General features: G+C 35.9%; 1 protein-coding gene across 1 annotated transcript in view; it reads left to right on the top strand.

Annotated features, from left to right (window-relative positions):
* The window catches only part of LOC120637675 (adenylyl cyclase 78C-like), a 137,553-nt gene that overhangs the window by 39,973 nt on the left and 82,833 nt on the right, over positions 1-14,747 (top strand). Inside the window, exon 2 of the mRNA XM_039909618.1 lies at positions 11,045-11,091. The gene's annotated coding sequence lies outside the window, so the exon portion shown is untranslated. The remainder of the gene's footprint in view (positions 1-11,044; positions 11,092-14,747) is intronic.

Raw genomic sequence — 14,747 nt, 5'->3', positions numbered from 1 at the left:
GCATATACCCATCCCCACAAAGGATTTCTGTACTTTTCTCAGACGATATGCAGATATCACTAATTTATGCCCGTTTTTAGTTAGTCGACTGTTTATATCGACTTTTTGTTTATAATTATTTATGTTTTGTTTAATAAAGATTATATTATTATAAATATATTGCGAGGATACCTATTTTTTTTAATTTGGCACGAAGGGTTTCGCGTGATCCAAGTTTATATATCGATCGCCCAGCTCTTTTCTGTAGTATAAATATAGTTTCTATATGAGGAGCTCAGCCCATAACAAGATCAATCTATAAAAAAGAAAACCTTTTCATTTATAATTTGAATAGGGATTTTTCTCACCAAGTGCTAGTCAATTTAAAACTCATTTCAATATGAATGGACAGATATGAAGCTTAATAAAATACCATTACGAAATCAAAAAAAAAAAAACAAACACACGTCAGTAAATCGGCATTTTTATGTATCAGTATTTTACGATAAATTCGATAGTCACTCTCGATAAAACGTTTGCCAAATGCAACGAGTAAATGTAAAAGCTTCAATAGCTTGTCTATGGACGGCCGATAAGCGCAATGGGTAGCGACCCTGCTTTCTGAGTCTAAGGCTGTGGGTTCGATTCCCACAACTGGAATATGTTTGTGTGATTAACATGAATGTTTTTCAGTGTCTGGGTGTTTATCTGTATATTATAAGTATTTATGTATATTATTCAGAAAACATTTAATTATCCTAGTACCCATAACAGAAGCTCCGCTTACTTTGGGCAAGATAGCGTTGTGTTTAATGTCGTACTATTTTTTTTTTTTTTATATTATCCATCTTGTGAGCCTTCTTCCAAACAATCTTGTCAATAAGTAATTTAGTGGTAGACTCACTACAAACAGACGGACTTGATGTTTCAAAAAGGCTTATAAACTGATCTATTTACGTACAGCATTAACTATAGATATATGTGCGTTATCACTGACTTCGAAAATAATGCCTAAGTAAGTAACACCCCATTTAGCCTTGTCTATGATTCTTGCCACAAGTTTTCTCATTTTGTGTTTGTATTCTCATATTTTAACATGGATTTTAGGTTATTAAGAAAATACTTTTTTTTCATCTGTTAAATGCCAGTTTGCAAGTTCTTTAAACATTACGCGCCGGCAAATCGGTGTCGTAACTTTAGATGGCGCCTCACGTTGTTAGTCATTATTTAAGAGTTGGTGAAACGTTATTTTCTCCAAGCCACACCTAAATAATCACTAGGCATTTAAGCGTTTCTTTGGTTTAGTGAAAACGGGTATTAAAAGCTCACAAGTTTGAGAGTAAATTACTTTTTTTCATGCACATTGACCTATATCGACCGTGAAGAATCATGACATTCTTTAATGTTGAATAAATGTAGCCTAGTTTAAACGGTATACCAACATGTGTTCATCGACCAAATCCTATTACTAGATGGTTATCTAGTAATAGGATTTGGTCGATTTCGGTTAGATATCATCTGTGACAAAAAGTCGCTTCAAAAAGTATACCAGTTCAGAACTGCGAGTCAAACGGTTTTTAGTCGCCCTAAATTGATCCGATCCATGCGCCTGCGGTGGCCCTAACAAGCCGCGCAAAACACGTGTGTTACTGGCGTGTTATCGATATTCAGTGATGTAGCTAGTAATATCCCCTGGGGTGGGTCTTTGGCTACCACGTATTCCTACGACCCCGAAAAGGTGGAAGCTTGCCATGTCAATTACTATAGCCAAATGTGAGGTCAGCTTGCCTGGTGGAAGGCTTCGGTCGTGGCTAGTTGTTTTTTATTCCACTCCAAGTTAGCCCTTGACTGCAATCTTATATAGTAGCGGGCTAACCCGTTAGGGAATGTAACAGGGTAGTTACCAGCCTACCAAAAAGTTGTTCTGCAAGGTAATTTCGTATTCCCTTACGATGTCACGAACAAACCGATAAGGGGTATTTTATTTTTCCACTACAGTTTAGCCCTTGACTGCCATCTCTCCTGGTAGTAAGTGATAGTGATATAAGTGCCTTTTATAGCTTTTTTTAAAAAGAGCATAAAAAGCACATTTTGCGAATTTTTCACTTAACAATTACTCATTGTGAAGTCAACATTTCCTGAGGATGCTCCGGTGTCGGAGCGAAACGTGCGGTGTGAAGTAAAAAGATTGAATTATAAATTACACTATACAGATTCTCTTGCTTTTCGCGGTGTAAAGCAAAATAAGCCTAATTTTCATGTTATCAATCTGTCATTTAAATTCTTGAATTAAATTAAGTTATCGTGCCTACCTATAAGTGAAATTATGTGTCATTAGAACCTAAGGCTAGCTTTATCCATAACTTATAAAACATGTAATTTTGTGGGTAATCCTAATGATGGATGTAAAACTTTTCTCAGACAGGGTGGATGTTTTTATCCATCAAAGGGGTTTCTACCCCCACCAGGTTCCTACCAGCTTCATCGACAATGTTATAGATAACGACTATCGTTGCCCACGTCTGCGATAATGGTTCGGGTAAACAATTTTAATGTGGCGTTAGTATCAGATATATATTACCTCAGTGTTGCATCGACTGATGCAATCGCTGACTTTAATTGTCATCATCGTCCTGAGTTTATTAAAGTCTCATCAGCAAGAAGCATAGCGATGACTACTGATCTGACGAAGACTGGACTGGTTCAACATCAACGCTACTAAACATAGGTTAAGTAACTTTCATATGGGGTTTAACATTTACTATATTCTTAAGCGGTGATAGTCCAGTGGGTAGGACTACGACTTCACTTTCGGGGGGCCGAGTTCGAATCCCAGCACGCACCTCTAACTTTTTTTAAGTTATGTGCGTTTTAAGTAATTAAAATATCACTTGCTTTAACGGTGATATTCCATACGGGGATACTCCATCACCCGCTGAGCGACTGAGCCTGCTTGTGAGGGCCTTATATAGCGACCACGTTTCGGAGCAAATGGACCTCCAGCAATGGCAATACGTACTGCTAAAACACTTTGATTAGTTCTCTGAGGGATTTAGGACAGTCATGTCACGGAGTGTACAATATGATTGACACGCTGCCCATCCGAGCTGAATACGACATTTCTGTAAATTCCACCTACCCAAGTGATCATACGTAATTATAGATAGTCAGACAACAAAAATCAACTTTGAAAAAAAAATATGAAAGGTGTATAAGAGAAGCGGAATAAACGCTTTCCATCTTTCATTTTCGTTTCATTAATTCCAAATGCCTCCTTTTTGCCTCAACGTAGAATTTGAATAAGAAAAGGCGTAAGCGGAACTTTTTATTCCTGCCGTCGTGCCGCCGACTCTTAATGTTTTGCAAAACAATCCCATCGCAGAATCCATTAATAACTGGTTAGAACCGATGGCGATAAATAACATTAAGTGCACTGACGTCAAATGACTCGATGTGGACGCGGGGCGCCTATTGTGGGATTTCTGACATACGAAATTTTAGTTGCGTCACGTATTATTTGAATTTTTTATGATTATATCCGTAACTACATTATAAATTTGTCAGCATCATCAGCATCATCATATAAACCCATTACCGGCACGGTTCTCCTCACAAACTCCGTAGCCCACGCCGGCCCAGTACGGATTTGTGGACTCAACACACCTTTGAGAACATTATGGAGAACCCTCAGGCAGGTAGGTTTCCTCACGAGGTTTTCCTATACCGTTGAAGTAAGTGATATATTAAAAACTAAACTAAAACGCACACATCTTAGAAAAGTTAGAGTTGCGTGCTGGGATTCGAACTCGGCCCCCCGAATGTGAAGTCGTAGTCCTGCCCACTGGACTATCAACGCTTAAGAATATAGTAAACTAGCTGTGGCCCGCGACTTCGCCCGCTTTTGTTTTTGTTTTTCGAAAGACATGTGCCTCATAGATGTGGTAGCACTCTGTGTATTTAGGATATCTAAGCCTGGTGTAAAATCGTCAAACACTTTCGTCCCCTCTCCCAAGAGAACTGAGCTTAATTTCAGGATAAAAAGCATCCTATATTACTTCTAATACCTTCAGGAATATGTGTACAAAGTTTCGTGATGATCGGTTTTGTAGTTTTTGCGTGAAAGCGTAACAAACAAACTAACATTCACATTTATAATATTAGTAGGGATAGGGATGTTAAACCCCATATGAACGTTATTTAACCTACGTTTAGTGGCGTTGATGTTCAAGACCAGTCATCGCTATGCTTCTTATAATATACCTATTACGCCACTGTCAACAATTAATGGTGTAAGGCTAGGTCACAAAAATAATTGGACTTGGTAATATTTGTTATTCATTTACACTACAATAGGTACAGAAAGCAGAAAAACACAACACAGCGTTTATAATTTAGTGGCTATATAGAGTCGTCTTCAGCCAAGAACTTGTGTAAAAGACACAGACAGGCAGAAAAGAGCAGGTAGCTGGTGCATATGTATAAATACCAATGAAAATAATATATATAATTAACAACTATACAAATTACATACAGTTAAACAAATACGAACAAATGAATTACGTCACTACGGATACACATACAAATTATAGAACAATGTATTTACTTAATGATCATACTATGTAATAAATTATTAAATAATGTAAATGCTATGATTTTATTTCTCTGCTTTTGCATTAGCACATTATTATAAGTTTTAGAGACACTATGTTCCAGGAATATAGCCTTAAATTTCTGTTTCTTTACTCGTACAAATAAAAAAGTATTTAAACCTAAACTATATATTTCTTTATTACTGTTGGATGGTATATCTAATTTGGAAGTTATAATATGTTAGGACAAAAAGCTTTGCAGATTCTTTTAAAAGTTCTGCCCTTATCAGTATTTACTGTTTAGTGTGATAAGCTTAGACATATGTGTTCGAGCAAAATATTTAATAGCATAATTTGACTTTCATAGCGTAAATCTAATGGTAATTCGTAGGAAGTTCTGTTATTTCACGCGCAATGTATCATATCCATGTTGATTTAGTTGTGGTGAAGGACTCTACATTGCTAATGAACGTGTACCGTGTACGGGGCATGTTTTTCAGTATTTAATTTAACTTTGGCCCGCGCGGACGTGTTTCTATTATGTGAATATAACATAAAGACAAGTTTCGGGGAATTTATTATATTGTTTTTGTTATATATTAATAAGTGTAACTTAAAAGTGTAGGGGTTAAAATATTGTAGGAATATCAATAACTTACTGATAAAAAACTGGTTTATAAATAAGAAATATGACTATACATAGTTATGTGTTATGTTTTTTATGACTTTCCGGGTTTTATATTGAATTTTATGAGGTAAGTTTGAAATTATATTACAAGTGTTCGATTATCATGCATTGTGTCTAGTTAACGACTTTTAGAACACCAAATGCAAATTCTAAAAAAAAACTTGCTATGGTAGAGTTTTGAAATTACAATTCCGAAGAATTCTGTTCTTTATTATGATATTGGAAACTGAATGTATAAATTAATTAATATATTTTTAAGATTCTATAGAATACATAAGATATTATCTCATTGGTTTAGTGGTTAATATGTTTAACTTCGTATCTTTAGACCCACGGCCGATTCCAGGGTCGTATAAAAATGAATAAGTATTGGGTTTTTCTTTCAAGAGGTTTTCAGTACAAGTCTTGAAGGACTTAGGACTCTTCCTGTATTTAGTCCCGTGCCTTGGAGAGTCCGTTAAGGTTTTGAGTACGCCGAAATGGTTTTGAAAGAACTTAACCTGTTTATATTCCATGTTCTTTGCAACCAGTGGCGTGCACAGGGTTTTTGACCAGGGTATGCATAAAGAAGGAAGATGGCATAAAATGGAAATATCCTTCGCATTTATGAGTTATGTCCAAAATTAAGATTAGGTATTGTACATGTATGAAGTCTACGCCACTGTTTGCAACACAAGAAGATATATATTATTCTTGACCATATTTCTGACTACATTCAATAATTTTTTCTTAGTCTTACAGTTTTCTTAGTCACTTAATAAAGAGGATTTAATAAAAAATACTATTATGTATGGAGACACTACTGTTATTTTTAATTACTAATTTATAGGTTTTTAAATAAAATAAAAAAATTACAGTATACCTTAATTCGACGACTTCTAGAATATATCAAAAAATGGGCAAACACTGAAAATCGCAACCTTACTTACTGAAATCCTATCTGGTCATGTCACGCTCGACCACCATCCATCGGTTAATTTAGTATTATTTTAATGTTATTTTATTACAGCATTGCATTCGTTTGTGTAGGTGGCAGTAAAAATACATGCATATGCATGTAGTTTTTTTTACTATGCACCGTCTGCAATGTTTTTCTCGTGTTTTCCTAATGCCTGGCAGAGATCGCAAGCGATAAGCCGCATTTTGTATTCTGCTTCTGTTTTTGTATTTCAATTTATCTTTTATTTCTTAGCTGGACCGACTTGAATGAATTTTTTGGTACACTTTTGGGTGGCACCCTGGATGGTTTAGATTCACAAATTAGCCCGATAGATGGCGCTGGGGTCCGCTAGTATACATATATAAAGAAAACCTCTTGAGTTCGTATAGCGAACCTTTTTTAAAGTCACCAGGGTTATGTACAGTCATAAGTGACATTTAAAAATATATATAAGAGTTTGTTTTAACAAGAAATTATTTCATTTCAAGGCTTTAAATTTTGTTTCTTGTCTATATCACAGAAACGCAATTTTGTCTTTATTTCAACTACCCATTGAAGTGGATATTATAAACATTAATCTATATATAAATAAAATATGGTTATGAATAGATTAATTTAATAACTTTTTTTGGGTACTTATTTCACGAGTTCTGTACACGAGTTCTGTACACACCGGCATATTTAGCGGAACACAAAAAAAAGGTCCATAATTAAAAAAATATGGTGTTATTTTAAAATCTACTTACTACACTTCTTTTGTTATTTAAAGTTTCATTTGTTTTACTTAAAATGAGATCACATTAAGAACAGTTTTTCAGAGTAAAGGCTATTTGTGAAAAATGGTACATTATGGAACTTTTCATGTAACCGGGAAAAGTGAAAATTAATATTAGAATAACAATTAATTAAATTACAAAAATGGTGATTGATATCGCGTATTTCCTCCACGTGCTCTTATTAAAATTTCTACCCATCTAGGCATACTGAGAATGATGTTATCGATGGTTTCCTGGGATAGTTTCCGCCATTCCTCAACTACGGCGATTCGCAGTTCACCCACGTTGGCAGAAGCTGGAATTCTCGACTTAACTTTTCTTTTCAGCAAGTCCCAAACGTGCTCTATTGGGTTCATATCCGGTGATCTCGCCGGACACTCCATAACAGTGATATTCATATCATTAAGATAAGCTTGAGTTATCCTAGCGGTATGCGGCCGAGCATTATCCTGCATAAAAACAAAATCGTTACCGATATATGGGGTAAACGGTACGACATTTTCTTCCAAAACTTATCTGATATAGCGGTTTGTAGTCAGACTCCCTCTGTCAATCACTACCAAGTCTGTGCGAGCTCCCAAATAAATGCCCGCCCAAACCATTATTGATCCACCACCGTATACAACTGTAGTTTCAAAATTTGTCTGAATGTATGGTTCTCCTTTGCGTCTGTATATTCTTTGCCTACCTCAATTTGATTTAAGAGAATTCTACGCTCATCACTAGACAATACCTTACTCCATTGGTCCGCGTTCCAAAGTCCATGTTCCTGAGGAAAAGTTAACCTGTTTCTACGATGATTTACCTCGAGCCTTGGAGCCTTGACGGGCACAAATGAACCCAAACCAGCTTCGTCGAACCTTCTTCGTACCGTACGCTCACTTACGGTTACACCCCGCACTGCTTCTAACTCATGTCGGCTTTGGACGGTCGTCAAACGGGGGTACCTACGTACACGAAGCCGAATGAAACGATCATCCCTACTCGATGTGCGTCTTTTTCTGCCTTGTCCTGCTCTTCTCACATAAGTACCGGTCTCCCTGAACCGTTGGATACTGCGATGGATCGTTGAAACTGGTCTATGGATATCTCTGGATAGCACTCTGTAGGTTTGACCATTTCTTCGCATTTCGAGTGCCCTGGCAATCGCCGTTGGCTCAACTCCAGAAAGATACGCGATTAAAAAAAACTAACAAAAAACAGTATTTCAATGAAATTTCAAAGCCAACTCAGAAGGAAATAATACGAAGTTCGCTCCAGATAACGTGTATTTGAATAAAATTAAAACAATTGTATAAAATGTGATCTTCAGTTGAATGTGTAGTTGGTATATCATATTTTTTACTACTTTATCTCAATTTTTTATGACATAATGCCATAATAATAAGCGACATTCTAAATGTAGCGAAATGCAATAAGGATAAATAATTATAAAATTGTATGTTTTACGCTCAATGATCGGTGTTAACGTAACTAAAAATAAAGGAGGTAAATAATTCTGTTATCTAACATACAAATTATCACATAGTCTGTTGGTTTAAGACTCGTAACGTAAAGTATTAATATTATAGCATAACAACAAAGTTCTTACAGTCGTAAACATCGACCTTAGAGGTACCTAATGCAAACCGTGCGCGATTTGTATTAGCATCTTTATTATATTACCTATCCTATATATATTAACTATAAGTTAACTATAAGTCTAAATACTATATATATTAACTATAAGTCTAAATAATGCTGCTAAGGTCAAGTTTTATCGACTTTCCCTATATAATTTTTTTAAATAAGAAATAATCTGTAAAATAATGATCAAAAGGACCCTATTAAGTTAAAAATTAAAATACGTTCATCCCAATCATATGAACCCAAACCGGCCCACTACAGGGCACGGGTCCCCTCTCACTATGAGAAGGGGGTTAAGGCCATAATCCACCACGCTGGCCCATTGCGGATTGGTGGACACCACAACCCTTAGAGAACATTATCTCGGCATGCAGGTTTCCTCGCGATGTTTTTTCCTTCACCGTTGAAGCAAGTGATATTTTAATTGCTTAAAACGCACATAACTTTTAAAAGTTAGAGGTGCGTGCTGGGATTCGAACTCGGCCCTCCGAAAGTGAAGACGAAGTCCTACCCACTTAGCTATTACCGCTTCAGGAATTACGTTATTTTATTAGTCAAAACACGTTAATGTAGCTTATTTATGATAGGTATATGGCTCTGCAGAGTATTATTTAGATCTACTGAAAAACAATATTTTTGTTATAATTTGTATCGCATGACATACGTAAATAATATATCTAGTTATGAAATAATATACGATTTAATCAGCACACGCGGATAAAGCAGCTTTTAAGCAATTTTGTTCTTCTGGCTTGCTTTACAAATACCGTAAGTTTTCATAATTTCAATACTATAAGTGAAATAAAATATAGTTATGTTACTTGCCGGAAATGTAGCTGTCTATAGACGAAATAAATTGAAGGAAAACATCGTGAGGAAACTTGCATGCCTGAGAGTTCTCGGTACTGTTCTCAAAGGTGTGTGGAGTCCACCAATCCGCACTGAGCCAGCGTGGTGGATTATGGCCTTAACCCCTCCTAATTGAGGGAGGACACCCGTGCTCGTGCCGTGCCATGTGAGTGGGCCAGTAATGGGCTGATATAATGACGATGACTACTAAAATCTTGAAAGGATGCATGTTGCGATGTTGCGGTCTTCAAAATCATTACAAAAGCACAACAAATGCTGAACTATAAATTGTCTCATCAGTAAACGTCGCAGCTACTCGTACAAACAAGGCATGAATCTAAATAATTACACGTCGTTTGTCTTTCGCGCCAATTTGTCTACATTATGGCCATTTGAGACTACCATTTTCCTTATAATTGTATACGGCTTATATCATGAATCATGATAGCTTGTGATTAACGAGCACTGAGATGTTATGGTCTCTAGAGACAAGGGGCTAAGGGATTGTAGCGATGATAAGTAATCGAACATTAAAGATTAACGCGTCATCCTCGGATGGAGACTGGACTAAGTAAGGGTCTAACTATCAATTATCCAAATCTTTTCGGGCATTTAGAAGTTATTGCGATATTTGTAGCTGCAGGATAGCTTTTGCGTTCTGAGGTAGAATAATAAGGCAGAACTGGTATAATGTGCAATTTGATAACGGACAGCAGCATTTTCTGTGGACTGCTACGATCAACTGCGATCGCCAATGTGTCTATGGGCATATCCTGCTGTTGGGTTAAACACTTAAGACATTTCAAGTTATTGTTATAGGTAAACCGTACTAGTTCTGCTCTGCTCCATGGGATATAATGCTAATAACTATTTCCAAATTATGGACGAATTCCTAACATTATATCATTAGGAATATAGTGCAATAGACTAATTCACATACTTACATTTGATACATTCATGTACTAGTAAACAGTGGAAAACTAAATAAAAATAAAAGTCAACAGACGGTTAGATAAACTTGACGAGACCTAAAAGTTCTGAAGTCCTATTGTGAGATTTTCTACCCATTCGATCGTATGAAATTTAACTACTATTCTTATTGAATGTAGAGAGCGCCATCTAGTGACAATACTGTTGTCCCGGTGTTGATGGTGCTCTTTCGATTCCTTACAAATTGTAGTTGATTTTCACGCGACTGATTAGATATAAAATCTCACACTAGTCACTCAGTGCATTAAGATATTATAATATTTTCATTAGTGAAAGTGTCAAGTTTCGTAGACTTTGCTACGACAATGCTACGTATTCGTAGCTTAACACTTCATTATACTAAAGGTGCTTCGCCCGCGATTGTTTCGGTTTTTCCAAAATCCCGCGAGATTCGTTTGTTTTCCTGACTTAAAAGGTATGCTATATGTCCAGAAAATCAGCAATCTATGTTCTAATTTTACCAAGTTCTGGCAACAAAACAACCAATTCGCAAACAAAGGCGTCAAACATTAATTTCTCTCCAATTTTGTAGATAGTTATTATTAAAAGCTCAGTTAATTCCACATCGCCGCAGTCTCACTGTATTAACCGCCTTTTATTGTTTCAGATTTTAGCTCAAAGCGATGTGGCCACATCAAAGAGACTTTACCTGAGGTAAGCCTCTAAGTAAGTTTGAGTTAGTTAGCGATCTAGTAGAATTAATAAGAACCTACTTAAATAGGGGGATTCACTGTTTGCTAAATATCTACTGTTATAATATAATACACCAGATAAATATAACTAGCTGACCCGTGCAACTTCGTCTGCACCGAATCGGTTATTACCGGAAAACACAAATGAAATGACATTAATCTAAAAATGAATCCTGTATACTAAATTTCATGAAAATCGTTGGAGCCGATTCCGAGATTCCAATTATATATATACAAGACTTGCTCGTTTAAAGATATAAGATCCAGTAAAGTTACTTACCTTTAATATGAGCTATTTATTACAATAAAGTTTGTTTTATCAACTTTTTCCGATACAGAAAGCGTAAAAGCCGTTCTGGGCAAATTTACTTTTAAATGCAGTCTTATATATTCTTTTACGCTCTTTCTATCTGTGAAAATATAATGAAGCTACGGTAAAAATGTGGTCTTTACTAACCAATATTTACTCAAATCTAAATCTGACTTTTTCGCAAAATCGAGTCTTAAAACATATTAATTCTACTAACAAGAGTGTACAGGGTGAAACTATAAAATGAAAAATATATGAAAAACAGTAAAACACAATAATTATTAAACAGGTCCCAACTCGTGACTTTACAAAGAATATAATTCGCATTTATAATACTTGTGGGGACTTGTAGGTATATAAATATTATTCATGAAAATGTGTATTTCTTGAATTGTAAGGCTTTCACGTGGTCTTAAAAGCGGAAGGTCCTGGGTTCTCATACCCTGCAGAAGTAATTAAGGAACCGGTAAGGTACGGCGTACAAAACGTTTAGAAGTTTGTAGTGTAACGCGTAGGTTACTTACAGGGTAAGAAAGGGATATATATAATATATACCTTTATAGGGATATATATATATAGAATATATCCCTTTCCTACCCTGTAAGTAAGGATAGAACTATTAAATTCAATCGCGTTAACTTGTTCGGGGTATGGCAATTGTATTAAACAAACTTCTAAACGTTTTCTACGCGGTACCATACCAATTCAATCTGTCATCTAATGTATTTGATAACTCATGGCATCACTTGTAGTGGAAATAAATTAAAACGATTACAAGGTCGTAGTCAATTGTGCCTATCAACAATAAAAGATAACCTTTCAGAGAAGCATACAGCGTAATTAGTTAGGAGACGGCGGCGGGCGGTCGGCGGGGAACAATTAACTCGACGGGAGGTTCATTGTTGCAACATTTGAATTTTTGACGGCCGACTGGCGCAGTGGGCAGCGAACCTGCTTTCTGAGTCGTGGCCGTGGGTTCGATTCCCACAACTGGAAAATGTTTGTGTGATGAACATGAATGTTTTTCAGTGTCTGGGTGTTTATCTGTATATTATAAGTAATTATGTGTATTATATTCATAGAAATATTCATCAGTCATCTTAGTACCCATAACACAAGCTACGCTTACTTTGGGGCTATGTGGCGATGTGTGTAATGTCGTAGTATATTTATTTATTTATTTATTTATTTCGTCCAATAAATTCGAGATATGTTTCTTAGATTTAGTAAGCGAAATGTTATTACAGTAAATAAAAATCTTAGGCCTGTATTACAACGTGCTATAATTAACTGGAGTGCATTGATATAACATGCGCTATTAAAGAATGGATTTAAAAAGGCGGCCGATGTCGAACTTTTTTATATTTTATTTGGTCGCGCGAAAGAGATAGCATGAGATAGAAGAGGTAGCTTTTTATGAATGTATTCTTCAACGGGGATGGGATTAAAAGACTATTTAGAAATTGAGAACCAGCCATATAAGATAGCATTTATATTAGATTTTGAGAAATCTTTATAATTTCAAATAACGTTTATTGCACTTGTCATATAAAAATAATAATAGTAATGAAAATCGAAATCGAAAAAATAAAAATCGAATAAACATTTATGTAAATGAGCGAGTGGAATTTTTTTTAAACTTTTTCTGTTGCTATAGCAGTCCCTTATACTGTTTGACGTTAAACATGCCGAGGTTATGGTTGGCACTTCGTATTTTTATCACCATTGCTTTATCTATCGCACGTGTGTGTAAGTACAGGCGTTAGAAGTTATACTTTTTAGGAATAACAAGATAAAAATCGTTTCAAAAATTTTATCTTTCGCCTTATTCTATGTTTGTAGACAAATAACATGCTACAAAATTCATCAAACATTAATTTTGAAAAAAAAATCGTCGCAACCGCTTCAGATTTGAGAGAAAAATGGACAAACATCGCGAAAAAAAACCTTTGAATTTATAACCTCCGTTATTCAGATGTCGGTTCATAAATAAGCCACAGACAAATAATTATTATCAGAGAGGAAAAAACTTTCTGTAAAGACGTAGTCTCCTTTGATGTCAGCAACTGAGGGGTTTTTTATAACTTTTATCGTTATACCTAAGAAATCCCATTTTTCTCAATGCCGCCGAAATCGACAGCGTTAAGGGATAATATTTGATCGTGTTTGTCGGAGCAAATTGTGGATTTTATGTTGCTAAAAGATTTCACTTGTTGTACCAAGATTTACATATTTTGTATTTGTAGGCATAGTAAGTATATTATTTTTTTCTTCAAACCCCGTCAGTACGGGTTTTGTATACATTTATATGTGTCTCTTTATGTTGGACATGTGTTTTTGTGGGGAGTTCCAAAATCCACGAGCCTGGACCGTTTGATTCCAGCGGCTCCAAGCGATTTGTTTAATTTCATCTGTCCATGTTGTTGGGGGCCGGCCAACGATGCGCTTTTCGGTGCGGGGACGCCATGCCAGCATAGTGGGACCCCAACGTCCATTGCTTGTACCGATTATGTGCCCTTTGCCCATCCAGTTAGCTGCTAGTTGAGCTATGTCGGTAACTCTAGTTCTGCTACGGTACTCTTCATTTATAAGTTATTTATCTATACCTACTTATAATCACGTAGACCTCTACGAGACCACTACAGGATAACGTGAGGCTAATAGTTATATGCAATTTTTTTTTATATTCCATATTTTCTCACAGTTCAAACCTTTCCTGGACTTCCGCTTATTATTTAAAGACGTAAATTAGCCAAACCGGTACAGCCGTTCTGGACTTTTAGTGGAACTAACGAACAGTAATTCATTTTTGATATAGCATAAAGATTTGATAAACATCATTTCATTTGACGGCCGATTGGCGCAGTGGGCAGAGCAGAGACCCGAGTGGGAGTAAGAGAGTGGGTTCGATTCCCACAACTGGAAAATGTTTGTGTGATGAACATGAATGTTTTTCAGTGTCTGGGTGTTTATATGTATATTATAAGTATATGTTATTTATAAAAATATTCATTAGTCACCTTCGTACCCATAACACAAGCTACGCTTACTTTGGGGCTAGATGGCGATGTGTGTATTGTCGTAGTATATTTATTTATTTCATAATATCATTAAATAAGCAAAGCACGATGTATCAAAGTAGTTAATATCATGTCAGAGGCAACCCAGCTTGCGCTTGACATTTCTAATTTAACGTACAGTATTTGCATTCTGGACGGACAGTTTATTTACACGATACACCAGCTGAGTAGAAGCTTCCATGTTATTAGATAAGTAATCTAAAAGGCCCGGAATCCAATAAGATACAA

The sequence above is a fragment of the Pararge aegeria genome, chromosome 4 (genome assembly GCF_905163445.1).
Source record: "Pararge aegeria chromosome 4, ilParAegt1.1, whole genome shotgun sequence".
NCBI classification, from domain to species: domain Eukaryota; kingdom Metazoa; phylum Arthropoda; class Insecta; order Lepidoptera; family Nymphalidae; genus Pararge; species Pararge aegeria.
This window is presented reverse-complemented; position numbering and strand designations above follow the sequence as displayed.